This window comes from Falco rusticolus, chromosome 2 (genome assembly GCF_015220075.1).
Source record: "Falco rusticolus isolate bFalRus1 chromosome 2, bFalRus1.pri, whole genome shotgun sequence".
NCBI classification, from domain to species: domain Eukaryota; kingdom Metazoa; phylum Chordata; class Aves; order Falconiformes; family Falconidae; genus Falco; species Falco rusticolus.
In genome coordinates, this window is record NC_051188.1 from 81,517,899 (window position 1) to 81,534,983 (window position 17,085).

Below are 17,085 nucleotides of genomic sequence, written 5' to 3' on the forward strand. Positions count from 1 at the left end.
ACGGGAATGGTCCTTAAACCTGCATACATGAAGCTGCGAACAATATCACACCACAATCGTAGAAGAGCCTGACATAACCCTAAACATTTCCCATCATGTTTTTACATTCTAAAGCCTCCTGGGATGAACAGATGTTTGGGATGGCAAACTTTTACAAAAGCAACTTTACACTGAGGGTGCCAGCTGTGGGGTGGTGAGAGTCTTACATGGATATCAAAGATAGATCAGGAGGTGTCAAATGCCCCATTGAAGCCCTGGCAGTGAATAGAAAAGTTAGATTAATAACAACTGCCCCTAATTTGCTGTTGAACTAAAAAGCTTGGTGGTTAGAGAAAGCCTGGGCTGCAGGGTTAATGTGTAGGTGGCCTCTCCCAACCCTGCTGCTAGAGTGGTGACATGTTAACAACAGAATTGCTCTAATGCTCTTGTCATTTCATGACATATCATGAAATACCATGACTATCCTTCCCCCCCCCCCCCCCCCCCAGGATAAAGCCAGATTACTATAAACGCAAGCAACATTAGTAATTTAAGATGATCTCATAGGTTAGGGCTAGGAAGACTCACTTTCTCTTTCACATGACAGACCTACTACCCAGTAGTAGTTACTGAGATCAGCAATAACAAATTCCAGCGTTATAGCATTACACCTGTTTGCACGGTAAATACTACCCTTCTTGTTTTCTTCTGCAATGTAAAAATGTGTACCAAAACCATGACTAGAATATACTAAATACATATCATCCTGTGAGTTATACAGAACTTAACAGGCAGGATTTGGCTCGTAGACCAAGGCACCCGGAATCAGGCCTATGTCCAACATCCTGCTGCAGTCAGAGATTCAGTTGACACAACTGAGTCTAGATTCAGTTCACCTGACTAGGCATTAGTGTATATGTCTAGGTGAGCTGAGTAGCCTTCTAGACTGAACTGTCTGTCCAGACTAGATGCCTGTGGCTTATAACAGGAGGTTAAACACCTGTTGCACAGGTAGACATGTCCTCAATCTCAATTTGTCACAGGTAGACATAGTCTCAATCTGCAAGCTGAATCAACTTGCTACTTTCCTCAAAAAAAAAAAAAAGCAATTCCTTTACTAAACTTATTACATTTACTGTCATTCTTATTGCAGCAAGTCACAGATACAGATCAATATAATGTACACACAAAAAAAGGATAATTTTAACTTTAAGAACCACATAGCAGCTGTGGAGATCAATAGGAGTCACAGGAATATTCTTAACTTAGTCTCCCTAGTGATATCATCACAAATAAAATGAGGAAACGTGGTCTGGATAGAAATTCTGAAAGGTGAGTATGCAACTACTCTGAGTAGCTACTACTAAATGCTATCAAAATGGGGGGTTACATCATTTGGGGGCCTTCAAATTTTCCCTGATGACCAAAGTGATGGAATAGAGAGGATGCTTACTACATTAGCATGCAGCATTAAGCAGGAGGGATTGCAAATATAAATTAGTATTCAAATCAATCGTGACAAATTGAAGCTACTACTTAAACAGAGGTGAAACCTGAAAAAACACAGTGGACAAGAAAGAATAATCAGCTGTACAAATATAAACCTTCACTAGAAGAAGATGGGGGGGGTATGGTGGGTCACAGCAGTGCATAAGCCAGTAACATCATGTTGTTATGAGAAAAATAGATGCAATACTGGCTGGCATCATAAGGTATCTGAAGCAATCCTTCCACTTTATTCAGTATTAGTGAAGCCTCAGCTGGAACAGTGTGATTAGTTTTGAGCTCAAGAAAGAAGTTCACTAACCAAAGAAAGTATAGAGGAGAGAAATTCAAATAATCAAAGGGCATGAAAACACAGCCTGTAAGAAAGAATTGAAGGGAGTGGGTTGTATAACCTAGAGAAGAGAAGGCTGAGGGAAAATCTGCTGAAAATACTAAAATATGCAAAAAAACCAGCTGCAGGGATTAAATTTCTAGTATCTGTAATGGAAAAAAAAAACCAAACAAAAAAACATTCTTACACAGAAGACAATGAAGGACTGGAAATAATTTAAAAAGGTGGCTGTTAAGACATATCCTTAGGTGCCTTTAAGAGCAGTTCAGATAAATGTTTAGGTATAGCCAATCCTACCTCTGGATGGTGCAAGGAATTAGATGGTTTCCTCAGGTCTCCTTCCATGCCCCTGTGTGTAACAGCACGTCACAACCGTTTAGGTATAGTATCTTTCACTTGGGTAAGTTAATGATGCTTGACCCCTGAGGAAAGGGGTAAAAAATTTGTGCCACTAAACTAACCAGAGGAGGTCAAGGCATGCATCCTCATTGCAGGGTCTGCTGCAGAAAAATTATATCAAAGTGATTCTCTGATTGGGAAGCAGAAAAGGAAAGTCACTTGCAAGCTGCCATTGAAACTGAGCTAAAAAGGCAGCAGAGCTGCAACACTTAGAGAAAGTAAATACACCATGAATTTGTTTCACATAACAGGGCAGCCTGCACAGGCCTCTCAACATTTGGCTCGTTAATGTGTAGGTTAAAGTAGCCTAGTTGTTCCGACTGTTCTTTGGCAAGAGGAAATCTAGCTTTAGCTTGCAGCTGTGACCATGAGCTCTCACTGCCTGCTACAGATGCCTGTAGAGCTGAGGCAGATTTAACCCAGTCTTGAACATACCTCTCTCTGCATCTGCTTTTACCCTTTTTTTTTCCCCCACTTTCTCTCTCCAAAAGTGAATTCATCCTTTTCTTCCTGTTTTACATTTTGTACTCCTGTGCTGGTTTATACTCAGTACTTTCCAAAGACCTTAAAATGCTTGTCATGTAGCCAGGAGGCTTAGAAATCTCTTGAGGCTTGAAGTCAGGTCCTTGACACAGCCAGTATCAATGTTAATCCTTCCTTACTATAATGCTCCAGCAATAAACAGATATGCTGCTGGTCTAAAGCATAGTGTCAAGACTAAGAAATAAAATACCTTGGTTTTGAATAAAGGAACAGGAAGGCTTAGGCTTTATAATCATGAAGGCATATGGGAAAGGGGATGGCCAAAAGGCAGGGAAAAAGATGTTTCAAAGCCTCAGAACGCAGCTCAAGAGAAAATATTTTGAGGAGAAGGTAGTAGTAGCGAGGCACAGAGATATGACTTGTAACTACAGTGAAAAAAAATAAATAATGCTGGTACCATAGAGAATAGGCACATGGAGTTACACTGTAAGGGCAGTCATCTCCTAGGAGATTGCTGTTGCCAAGAGCAAAGGTTAAGTGAGGATGTGTGAGGAACCTCAGCCTTTCCCTGAGTGACTTTTGCTGTGTGTATGCCTCTGCTAAAGAACTATAGCTCCGAGATCCCAGTTCAGGAGGTTCCTGGGCAGTTTCACTGACTCCTTGTAATGCAGTATCACCTTCTACCAACCCTGTTTTTCACTAGAACTGATCAAAGCAAATACTTCCACTTTGAAAAAGAGCTGATTATTCTTTCCTCTACACCTCTTTTTGTTGTCCACCTCCCCATGCCCACAGTCCCGGCTGAAGAGGGAGTTCTGTTTGTCTTCCCTGTTTTTCTACCTACTTTTCTGTGCTCCTGGAACAACTGACTTTCAAGAAAAGCAGCATTAAAATGCCCTCTCCTGAATTCAAAGATAAGGTAGTGGGGGGAAAAAAAAAACCCAGCACAAAAACCACCAGGAAGGAGTGAGGCCCAATTCTTCATCCTCTGGATTCAGCAGAGTACTTCATCATACAATATAAAGGTGTGCCACACTGTGCTTTGTCTGGTTTTAAGGTTTGTGATGTTTCTTTCCCCTGTCTGCACTGACAGACAGCAGCAAGACCCTGCTGGGCACTGGCTCCTCTGCTACCTTTTGACATCTGAGGCAATGAGCATCTTCATGTTGCCTGGTGTTTAGTACCACCCAGCTGTATTATACAAGTTGGTTGGAGTGTGAGAGGCAGCATGGCAACAGGATGATTGTGGGGAGTTCTCTTTTTTTGTATCAAGTGTAAATCGTTTGGTCACAAAGAGACCTCAGTTACTCTGCTGGGGAACACAAATGCCCCTTACAGCTTATGAATATGTATGAGCTATGGACAGACTATTTTGGACAATAATTATGATCTGGAACATGACCAATGTTGAAAGGTGACATTATCATGGTTTATTTGAAGGTTACATCATCTGTAATTTGTCTTGAAATCAGTAAGGTTATGAACCTTTTGGAGAAGTACACACCAACCAGCAGAATGTTTTGCTTCTATCTCATTTAATTGCCATGGCCTTTTCAAATGCCACCTTTGAAAATTTTTCTGTACTAAGATCTAAGTACAGGACATGTGTTCAGGCTCTGAGGCTTCATAGGACTACAGTAATAACCAGAACATAATTTTTAATTGTATTCTGAGATGGTGTTCTGATTTTGCTGGATTATGAATCATTGTTGAGTATCAGACAAATTGACCAAAGCTAGACTCGTAGAGGAAAAAATAACTTCATTGCTGATAAAACTTGAGATTTTCCATTTTGCTGCTTCATACACTTAAACCAGGTTATTCTATCACTTTCATTATAAATAAAACCAGCTTCTCTGTCTCCTGGCGGGCAACATATGTACTTCTCCCCTCCTGCCTTCTCCCTTAGGGACTGATACTTTGATGGGAGCATGATTAGATATTGGAAAAAGAAAAGGAATCTTGCTAGAACAGAAGCAATGCCAAAAGAATGCAATAAAAGACCACACTGTTCATGTGAAAAACAGGTATTTCATAACACAGCTGAGACATATCACCTTTTTGCTTGCCTGTTCAAAAGCAAGTAGTGACAATACAGTTTGTTTTACACTGAACACAGATAAGAATGCTAACAAGATTAAATAACTATCAAATAATGAGGTCTGTGATAAATACTGAAAAGAAATATCATAAGATTAACAGTTTGTATTTCTGTTGCCAGTATTTACCAAGAATTCCTCTTGCAGAGCACCAATAATGTTGAAATTAAAGTTGCTACAGCCTGTGACTAATACTAGTGCAGGATAGGGCAAGACTAATCCTAACTGCAGAATATATGCAGTGACAGCTCTTTTGAAACGAACTATATGATGCTGTGTGCGACATATAAAATTTTAAGCTCTGTCTTGCATCTAGAAGTGCTGGAAGTATTACTTCACAGTAAGACACTCAAGTTCTATGCTATTTCTGTTGGATAGAACTGAGATATGACCTTCACATCAGCCAAAGACAGACATACATTTATGAACAGAAAAGCCTTCTTTTTTTTAAACATTTCTAATCATAATCAGAACAATTCCCCTCAGAAAGAATGTTGTTCCTTACTTAGGAATTAATGACATAATCTAAATCTTATGCTGTATCATTAAGCTGTCCCCAGACATTAATATTCATTTATATTTTGTCTTCACCCCTCCATAACACTCAGAGGTTATGGCGTCTGGCATTCTTTGCTTGGTGATTTCCCCATTTTATGTCCCTCAGGCTCACGTCGCCACTTAGAACTTTTATAGGCAAGCATGCATCTACAGCTCTGTTTTAATTGGAAATACTATGAAGGTGATGTTAGCTCCATGATCATCTGTACATCACTTGCCACAGTCTCACAGAACACTAGGCTTTGAAGACAAACAGCTCCTCCAGTTTCACTTAAAGGGTATGAAGAATAATTGCCTTTAAAATTCAGGATTACATTATTTGGTGGCTCATATGCAACACCACTATCTCTGGAACAGGTCCTTGTTCAGGGTGCATTTCACAGTTGGCGGAATGAAGACCAGCAGGCTATGAATGTAGGAAAATGCTTTAAAGGAATTATGCAGTTACTGCCCATCACATCATATTTAACCTTGGTAATTTGGGAAAAGATTATTCTGAATGCACAGTGTCATCTTAAGATCTAAATCTGAGCCACGTTCTGAAATCCCCAAGTTTAAAAAGGTCCTCAAATCCAACAGTGAGTACCCCGGCCACATAAGGCTTACTGTATGCCTGTAAGATTAGCCACAGAGGAACTGTGCTCTGGGTCTGCAGAATCCCTGTGCTTACTTTTATTAGAGCATGTCTCATTCACAGGTGCCATACTTGTTTCTGTGGTCATTGGTGAACATGCATCTGGAACTCAGGACACCTTGCACAGGCTGTTACCATGAATACTCTTCAGAGGATAGTGAAAACAAATTACAGCTATTCCCAGTGAAGAAATCAATCAACATCAGACAGCTGTCATGACAATATTTCATGTCTGGTTCAACTAAATGTCATTACATGCACTCCTCTAGAGTACCTGTGCCAATATTTGTGCTATCTTCACCTCCTATCATGGTAATGTCATTCATCTAAGCTTTACCTGTACTTTCCCATGTACTGTTCATTGACAAAGTCTTGTATATCTGCAACCCCTTTTCCAAGCATAGCAAACCACTGTGAAAGTAGGTATAGCAACACTGCCATATCACAAGATGAGAAGTAGACACAAAATTTCACAACTCAGTTTAAAAAGCTTGAACACTGTTTACTTTACAAAGGCTTATGCAAAGGAAAACATGTCATGGAAAATTCTACTTATGATCTTGGGAGAGATAAATCAAACTTTTAGAAAGAGCAGAGTTCTCTGGAAGGAGTCTATTGTGGTTTAAGGCATGACTGCCGCCTCCCTTCCCATTCAGAGTGGCCAGAAAGACAGTTCAAGTGAACAAAGCACTGATTATTTTGCTGGGTTCCTCTACACCTTCTTAGGCCAATGTCTCACTATTTCCTCACATGGATTACCAATGTGTTCAGTATCAGCACTGCATGAAACAGTGTGTATGCAGCTGCCATCCTGGCTTCAGGAGACCTTCCCCAGCCCTCCCTCAATGCAGGGCTCAGGTGAAACCTGCAAGCCTACCTCTCACCTTTTGATCAACCAGGGTAAACATAGGCACTACTGGCCAGACAAGCTCTGCAACAGTTTGCAATAGCACTGAACCTAGAAGACAATTTTATCTCCTAGGGGCATGAAAATGGTGCTGGCTTTCCTGAAGAGGCAGATCAAGGGCAGAACAGAGGGTTTTAAGAGTTTGACTCCCAGGTATATAATTCAGTGGCTACTGGCTAGGTTCTGCAAGATCTTTCGCCACTCACCATAGGACTGAGCCTACGAAGCCCAGACCCCAGCAGTTGTGCAACAGAGTGCTAATGCATGCTGTGCAACACCTTTATACCTGGTTCTCAAGGGAATGCTATTTTATAATGCAGTAAAAGCCAGTGTTCAAGGAGATACGACTACTGTGTGCCAGTTTAAGAGATACAGGTATGTGAAAGAATCTCACTTCAGAATACATTCATTCATTAAACAAGCCTCATGGTTATATGGTGTTTCCAACCCCAGAGTCTCCTATGAAAATGTCAGGATTTTTTCCAGAAATACCACACAGATTTGCTAATTAATCATAGTGTGTTTACTTTGCTTCTCTCTACTATTTTGATTCATCAATCAGTGCCAGACAAAATGCTGACTATTCTAATGAACTCAGGGTATTTGAAATCACTAACTAATATTCAAAAGGCCATTTCTTTCTGGTATTGTCAATACATATTCTCCCAAGTATGAAAGTATGTTAATATACTTGGTTTATTAAATTTTTACATCAGTACTAAGGCATTTATGACTGTGAATTCATAAGATCTGACTGACAGAATTGCTTCACTTGCTTCACTTGACTGACATGACTTTAAAAGTCACGTTTGTTTGCCAGAAGAATTACAAGATGAGATATTTATTGTACCTTTGTCCAAGTATCTCTGGACAAGTATCAGTTCCAGAAACCTGTGTGGCTTAGACAACAGTTTGTCTAACTTCAGTGAACTGCTTGCACACGCTGATGTTCTTTCCATCTAAAATCATGCATGAAAAGCAAACCACTTTTTTCAAACCCAGGAATTCTAGAACAGCAATGAAAAACATAACACAGGCTCTCAAAAATCAGTCCCTGACACCAGTATGAATCTCTCCACTGACTCCACTAGTCAGCAGAACACGATCACAAAATACCTTGGTGATTAGCAATAGGTCAAGCAAAAAAAAAGTGGCAGAAGTTGCAGATGGCTCTGAACAAGCCCCTCACATCACAGTCTGCAATATTAAAAAAATCCAAACAATGAAACTTATTTTGTGACCTGTCTCCAAACTGGTGGAGAGACATAGAGGATGAACAAGCCCACAACTGAACTAGCCACATGCTAGTTCATAACTAAGCAAGAGCAATAAGCAACGCTACTGTATTCAGAAAGATATCATAGCAGTTTCCTTGACCACTATGCTTATATTGCAGACACATCCAGGTAATGCCAATGAAGACTATCAGGCCCACTCAGCAATGGTAGAGAATGCCAACAATGGTGAACCAGAAGAAAATAATGCAAAAAAAAGGTAGACCAAAAGGATGTTAGGGAAGCAGGCAAGACTTCAAAGAGCACAGACTCAAATCCCTGTGTGGCTGATTCCAGGGCATCATTTGAACTTCTAATAGAACATTTAAAACAAAAGGATGTCGGTCTGAACAAGCAAAGCAGATGAAAATAGCCTTGCACAGTTCTCTACTGCAGGTGCTTGCATATAATGAGTTACAAAGGTCTACACATCACCATAAGGTATCAATCATTCCCCAGAAGGACATGAGAGAAAGCAATGGCCACTGAATACAGAAAGGAAGCAGTCAGTCAAATCCATGTGATGGTTCAGGACCCAGATTTTAATCCCAAAAGAGAAAACACAGAAGGCTCACCTTGCTTTTTCTGCCATCTGCTGTGAGATGATAATTGCCAGAAGATGATCACTGCTGTTCTTCTCCCAAGCATGCAGACAGTAGGGCCTGGTGTTTGAACATGGTGGGTTTCTGTTTTCACACCGCAACCTGGAAGGTTGATGATAGCCTAGATTCTGAATGATATTCTGATTCAAGGGTCTAGTTCATGAAGACAGAGCCAGAAGCAGGTGAGGTCTTTGGGTAAAATAGTTAAAGTTGCTCTCAGCCCTGACAATTCCATTCAATGCAGCCACCAGCAACAAGAAACGAGATCTCCTTGAGCTGAAAAACGGGAGATGAGATCTCTTGGTGCTTTCCAGCTGGTTGCTCATCCCTGTAAAGTTACAGCATTTTAAAAAACCCTGTCTAGTACTGACCTCTTCTAAAATCTACCTTTTGTGAAATACACCCACTGTAACACCAACTACATGCTGGCTACCTCATGAAACTATAATACTGATCATGAGAAACGTGAGAGGAGATCAAATAATATTTTTATCTGAAAACTATTGTTCAGCATCTGTATGTGACAATAGTTAAAATTCTGATGTACCTAAACTCAAAATATTTTAATTTCATTGAAACTGTAACATTGGTTTCTGTAGGAGATCTATAAACATAAAGTGAATGCAGCAGGCTCATTTTGCAGAAAACAAAGAGACTTATGACTGATCCTAGCGGCACTGTAGAGAAGTGCTAATATAAACAACACACCTTTGCAAGTCAGGCTTATTAAAATAACCCAGCATTTCAAAAGGAGCAGGGTATAAAATGAAAGACCATAGGTAAAGACAGACCTAAATACTTAGACAGAAAACAGCATGAAGACAGTATGAAAACATCCAGATCTGAAAGAAAAAGATCCAGATTCTACTGATTTTAAACTATTGTGCATGTAGTCAGTGCATATATATGTATTTTTTTAATTCTCTGGAAGAGGTTTGTCTTTTATGGAAATGAGTTAAAGGAAGCATACAAAGAAAAGTTGATGAGGAGCTGGCCTTGGGAATGTATAGGATAATTAAAGATTTCAGAGAAAGTTTAGGTCTGAAAAGAATGGAAATTGTGTATACAATAGAAAGGAAAAATAATGTAAGTACAGAAAATCTACCTCAAGCCTCAAAGAACAGGATCAAGTCCTGACCCCAGAGGATTTAGCACAGAAAGATTTGGATTAAACTCAGCGATTTGCAATGCTGGGATTTTGAATGTTTAGAAAACCAAAGGTGCAAGGGGCAATTATACAATAAAACCTTGATTCTGGTCCAGCCTACAGCTAATGCTGTCTGTGGGTGCTTAAAATCTGTGCTCTGACATTAATAATTAGCAAGGCTTCAGTCTTCCCATGTAAAGGGATTCTCCATGCCCATTCAGGAAGCTGTATCAGCTTTGCTTTAGGGCACTGGGGGGCACTAATGAAAGGCATGGAGAATGAGCAGGACAACACAGGCCGTTGCAGAGGTAGTTCTAGCCTTCATGGAAGAGCAAGGAGACAATTCATCTTGAAGTCACAACCTTCTGCTGCTTTTTAGATACAAATACAAGATCCTATGGTATATAAAATAACCTGAGTGGTTAAGTTTCCAGGGAAGATTTGTATTGATTTCTCCTTTTCATCTAGGTTAGAAGTATTAGTTAGCACTTCTGTCATCTTCACTGAGAACTCTTTGGGTAGCTCTTTGCTTACTAAGTACATACCTGGAGTGGGACTTAGTACACTAGTTCTAATAATCTGAAAGTTTATCTAGTCTAAGTAGATTGGCTAATTGTCCTCCTCTTTAAATTTAGTTTTTTTCACTTGCAAGCATATTTCCCAATCTGCTAACTACTTTCAGGGCTCTTCACTGGAGCCACTTCAATTTCTGCAGAGCCATCTTGGACTGTGGAAGTATGCACAGAAGTATAAACAACATCTCTCTAGTAGTCACAGCAGCATTACCATATACATGCATAACACATGCATAATGACCTCCATATCAATAAACGATAGCCTGTTCATTATTTCAATTCTTTCCCAAGTTTGAGTTGTAGGAACTTCCAGAGTATCTTCCTGTATGCTTTTTCCTGCAGAACATGAGTTTTGCTACTGATGCTGGTTTATTTCACCACAGCCAATAATTAGTGAATGAGGCATTAGAAAAAATACAGTAGAAAAGACGTAATTAGAGAATGAAAAACCAGAGGAATGCAAACCTAGGAACTCCTTTTGACTCCTGTTCAGATTAAATAGGTTAGCAGCGAATTAATGAAGACTGGCAGTGGCCAGGCTGAAAGGGAACTGTCTTTTAAGTGACAGGTAGAAACAGTGTGCTATGACTTCAATAGATGTGAAGCAGCAGGACCAGCACGATTAAGAAAAAATAAAAGGTCACCTGCCATTATTCACCTAGAAAACATTTGACATAAGTGAGAGGCATAACCTGTCTCTTCAGGAACTCTTCAGATTAGGTTACCAACAAAGGACATGGCAGTCATTTTTGTTAAAAGGACCAAAGTGTTTTACTTCCTTATGTATTCTGAGGTATGCTAATGCATATTACATAGGGCACTGCCTGTTTAGAGGTATAAGAAGGAATTTCGCTGCTGTCACCAATAGGGAACATAACTGCAAACCTGATAGTGGATTTCTTTTGGAGAACAATTTTGCAAAAGAGAAAAGCAATAGGAAATTGGACCAGCCTGAACTGTAGCTAATGGTCAGGAAGAGATTAGCATAGTGGAAGGATGAGCTTGACATTGGGAAAATAATTTATGGTAGTTTAAGGGGGTTTTCCTGCCTGTTCTTTGTTATCTGTATTAGTAAGTATCCACATACTTGTATAATTACCATAACTGTTATTAATTCTTGCATCAGAACGGTGCTTACATCAGTCACAGATTTTTAAAAGCAGGCTCATTAGGACAAGGAATGGGAAAGGAAACTAGAGACTATGAAGTAGGACTGTCTGGAATGGTTTGAGACATCACATCAACTTTCCTCCACTCCTCCTTGGAGTTTCATTACACAAGAAGTCTTGAAGAATGGGTTCTCCATGAGATCTAATGAAGGGACATGTGATGAACTCCTCATTGTGTTAGACCCTATATGGCCTCTCTCCACTGAAGGGGAGGCTGCCTTTACACCCATTATGGGTGCTTTTGACTAGGAGGATCCTTAAGTCTAAATAGACAAGGCTAATACGAAACAAGCCAAAATTATTTGGAGTTTTAATGCTGTGGCTTAGAAACCTGTGCACCTGTATTTAATGATAATGGTATCAGTAGGGACCTAATTTTGCTGGTCCTTCTGTCTAACCTGAAAATATGCAATGCAGTTTTCACTCAGCTTCAAGGCCCTGCGGGCACCACCAGCCCTGACTGGCTCTTGGCAGCTGCCCAGGGCCCCCCACCTGCCCGCAGCCCAGGGCATCATGTCACCCCCCTGGAGCCATTGCCCCCTGCCCCAGAGATGCCACAGCTGGGCCGGTCTGCAGCTCCCCACAGCCCTCCGTGCCCGGCCATGGGCCCCACTGAGCCAGGCCCACCCATGGGCCTATGGCCTCTCCCAGCCTCAGCCCATCTCCATCCCCAGGGATGTGCCTGATGCCCACGGCTGGGGCTGCCCCAGTGCCCCCTGCTGCTCTGGGCTGCGGGTGGGATGGGCCTGGGCTGCCAGGGCCTGCCCCCGGTGCCCTCCCACGGGGGGCCTCCATGATCCTGGCCCCCAGCCCTGGGCAGCTGCCAGTCTGGCTGCGCCATGGAACTCAGACCCTTGTTCTGTTCTTCTGCTATGGCTCTGCTTGCTCAGGCGTAATGTGTTCACATTCACTCATCACTTTTACTAATGGGCTTACTCTTGTAGGTTTTACATTTTATGATCAGTCCTACTTTGAATGGCATCTGACTGATAAAATACTAAAATTTTGCTATCAGCTCTAGATTAATGTCAGACTGTTGCATATTGAATTAAAAATCCTTGCAATTAGCATTTAGCCTTTCCAGTTAACATTCACTGCTAATCAAGATACATTTTGGTCATAGCTGATGCCGCTGTAGGGCAAAGGGTCAGACTAGAAAACCTCTTGAGACTCCTTGCAGCAGTTTTCCTTTATTGGAAAGTGGCATGGAGCTTACGCTTATGCAATTGTACAGTATTTCAAAAGCACTGACGTGTTTTCACAATTTCTGCACTGATTGCTTTAGAAACATCTGAAATTATGTAAAATATATGTGTAAAAATACATTTAAGCCTCTCTGGTAACATCAGTATCCAGTCTACACAAAGGTACTCACCAGAAGAATAGCATGACCTGATTACAGATTAGAGAGGTAGCAAGCCACGTTCGAGATTCTGCACCATAAACTAGTAATGACGTACAAGCAGCAAATTCACCAGGTGCCTGAAACACCAAGTCCCAGTGTATGCTCACTGCTGATGAAAGACGCAATCCTGCTCTTCACAACCAATCCCTTTATTACCTTTCTCTTTGCAGTATCTCTGTATGTGATGGCAATGCCCTAAGGTTGTGCCTAGACTTACCTGTGCTCCTGAGCCTGAACATTAAACAGTCCAAAACCTGTCAGGTCCTTGTGTCCTGACCCCAGTTACGAAGGTCTGGGACTTCCTGTGGTGTGCCATGGACTCCACCTTGCCTGTGTCCCGGGCTTCCTCCCTGTGCTGTATATAGGGCACAGTGGCCGTGATGGGGAAGGGTGGGATGAATGCCCTGGGCTCACTGACATGGACCTGGTGCAGTGGGAGTTTGCATCCAGGAATTCAGAAGAAATCTTGGCTCTGTTCATATCGCTGTTGCTGAAGCACCCTCGTGATGCAGGTGCTAATATAGTTGCAGGTAATGGAGGAATCCATTCTGACGCCTTGATTAAAGGTTGTATCAACATGTATTACCTGCCCACAGGAAATTTCAACAGTGAAATTCCTGAAGTAGACTTTTCTGCTGTGTATGACGAGGACAGACTGAAATACATAACAAACAATGAAAAGCTAGCTTATTAAATGCACTGCTGTTTAAGGAGCAGAAGCTGAGAGAATGTGTAATCTAAAATGCCGCACTGTGTTTTTACCAGCTGCAGTCATGAATCATGTGCCTAAATTCTACCTCTAAGTCATGGTAAATGTGGAGATCTTTGGCTTTGACCCCTACTCCATCAGTTTTCTACTAGTTTATCAAAATTTAGTCCAGGGCTGTCAGTACATTTTCTGCCAGACAATATAGCTATTTACGCCATCTCATTGCCACAGCATCTAAGTGCCTAACAAAATTTATGTAAACAATATAATTTGTCTCAGATGAGGTGTCTTCCAAGGTGAGAAAATGTGGAGGCTCTCAGTTGCTCTGTTTTCTCAGAAAGTTTGCTTTGCTTTTAACATTATGCATTCAAATAATAATGCACCAAAATCCAGGCAGAAAACTATCTGTTTAATTAATTAGAACCACATGGGATGACAAAAATAATAAAACCCAGAAACAGAATCCCAATATGACTAGAAAAGATGATTCCAGACAAAACAAATCTTTATCATAGAATGGTTTGGGTTGGAAGGGACCTTAAAGATCATCTAGTTCCAACCCCACCTGCCATAGGCAGGGATACCTTCCACTTGATCAGGTTGCTCAAAGCCCCATCCAACCTGACCTTGAACACTTCCAGTGATGGGGCCTCCACAACTTCTCTGGGCAACCTGTTCCAGTGTTTCACCATCCTCATCATAAAAAAATTCTTCCAAATTTCTAATCTAAATCTATCCTCTTTCATCTTAAAACCATTTGCCCTATCACTACATGCCCTTGTAAAAAGTCCCTCTCCAGCTTTCCTGTAGGTCCCTTTCTGCCATTAAAGAGGCTTTATTAGGATTATGTATAGCATTCTGGTCATATATGTTGAAGATAGATACTTCTGGACTGAGACAGGTGTATAAAAGAGCTATTAGGATCAGCAAATGAGGGTACTAAAGTGCCTGATAAGCATCAACACTGTAAACAGAACAGCAGAAAGGGGAATATGTTATCTGTTTAAATGCATCATGGTGTAAACATTTTGGAAGGAGAAGCTACTGAGATTAAAAAATGAACCTTTGAAACAGACTTACTGTGGGAGAGAGGAAGGAAAAAGTACCAACCTGGCTCTGGGAGAGTTTTAGCCTGCTCTAGAGAGCGCTAGATTTATTCATTAGAAGGATTATATAGTGTGCCCATGATGACAGAAAACCAGACTTAATGACACAGATGCTTGCTCTGTTGTATTGCAGCAGCAGCCCTTTGAGGGCTTTGCACCTTCAAACACTCCCATGGACCTTCATGTGACTCTAGGGCATGCACCACATAACCTTAATTGCAGGCAATACAGCCCTCTGTTTCAAACACTCACATTAAAAAAAAAAATAAAAAATATATATTTCTTAGAGGCACAGAAGGACAACAGGAACCAGAAGAATCCCAGGAATACGTATTACATATTGTGGACATCAGGAATCTGCAGCACTTGGCATTAAGTACACAGATGTAGCCATAGCTACCCTTGACAAAAGCCCAAATAAAATTACAGACTTCTGCTTTCAGAATAGCCTCCCCTACCTTTCAATGTTTCATATGGGGTTTGAAATAATCTCTACAACTATTATTTCTGACAGCCACTTGATAACTGCATGTCTCACAGTAGGAAGAGATCTTGGAGTTTGATTTAACCATCCTTGAATCAGAGATTCTTTTAATCAGAGTAAGAATATGTATTTCTGAGCAGAAACTAAAAAATGTCATCATCTATTAATTCAGCCTCATCAGCCTCCCAATAAATTTTTATTCAGATTATGTGGAAAGACTTCCTTCTCTCTTCTCCATTAATCACTTATCTCAAAGATATGGAATTTCTCCCTGTAAATGATCAATCATGTACCATTGCTTCAAGCAGGGCAAGAACCACTCAGAAAACCTGTTCTAAGAGGGAAATATTTATGACACTTTCAATGAGGCAAAGGTTTCTTGTCTTCACATATCTTCCAGGTACAAATGCAATAATCAAAGTAAAAATGTAGATGGTTTCATTAGACTGCTTTCTTTTCTAAGAAGCTGATAAATACATGACCTTAACAATGAAGACATCACATCTATAAGTGCACAAAAAGGGTAAGCAAGCAGCTAGGCAAGGACCTTGAACACACCTCAGATGAGGAAAAAGAGAAATAGAGAAAAATAAGGTATGGGGCAATAATTTTTTTTCCACAAATTTTCATAATTTTTAAAGCAAAAGATTAGTTTTATCAAAACAGATTTCACCAGCACAAAATAGAATTGAATGTCTAAAACTATCTGGAACTGCAGTTCCAGATACAGCACCTAACTGCAGTCATGATATTCATAACCACAGTGATGAAATGAGACTGAAATCTTGTCTACAATAGAGTATCCTAGACTTTAAACACATTACGTATGGCAGTGCAGCTTATTGCTTACCTCATCAAAAGGATTATGTGTACTAGCTAACTACTTCTTAGGACCAGCATTGTTGGAAAGAAATTCAGTTCAAGTTCTGAAGTATATTGGCTGATTTGTCACATTCAGAAAATTGAAAGTGAATGAAAAAAATGTGCACAAAGAGGCAAATTAATCAGGGCCACTGCCCTCTCCCCTTCCTCTTTTACTCCTTTTTCTTCTCTCCCTATCTACCCTGATCTCTCCTTTTACCAGCAACCAGCCTGAACCTCAGAAATATTAATGTAGCATTCTGCTAAGCATATAAAAAGCAGCAGTGCCCTTCATTTGTAATGGATTTCCTTGTATATTGCAAGAAGTGACCTGGCTTCCTCCTGACCCCCAGATGATGGCTCAGTCCCTAGCACTCTGACATCCCTTGCCCCTCTGGCATGCCTTCTTCCAGCCAAAACAGAAAATACTCATTATCATGGAGGAATCGCATCCCCATAAAAGGTAGGTGCTGCACATGTTTTATGGGTATCACTGCTGCAATTATTAACCTAATAGTCACAAAGTAATAAAGATATCACGTAAATCAAATGCAAATGTCATACTTCAGATATTGAAACAGTGATAAACTATTTTCAGCTAAATATTGCTCTTCCTCTAGGATTTTTTTTTAAATTAATCCTTATTTTAACCTTCCCCTTACGGTGAAATCATGGGGTTTAGTTCACTAGTTCTTCAGATTTTGAGGGGCTTTCATCCTAAAGGCTGGACTTCACCTGTCTATCAGCACACACCCTGGAGAAACAGTGGGTAAGATACAAGGAGAGGAGATATTCAGGTGAAGAGGGCTGGAAAAGGGATTAAACACAGGGCAGGAGAAGTATGGAGAGCACATCTT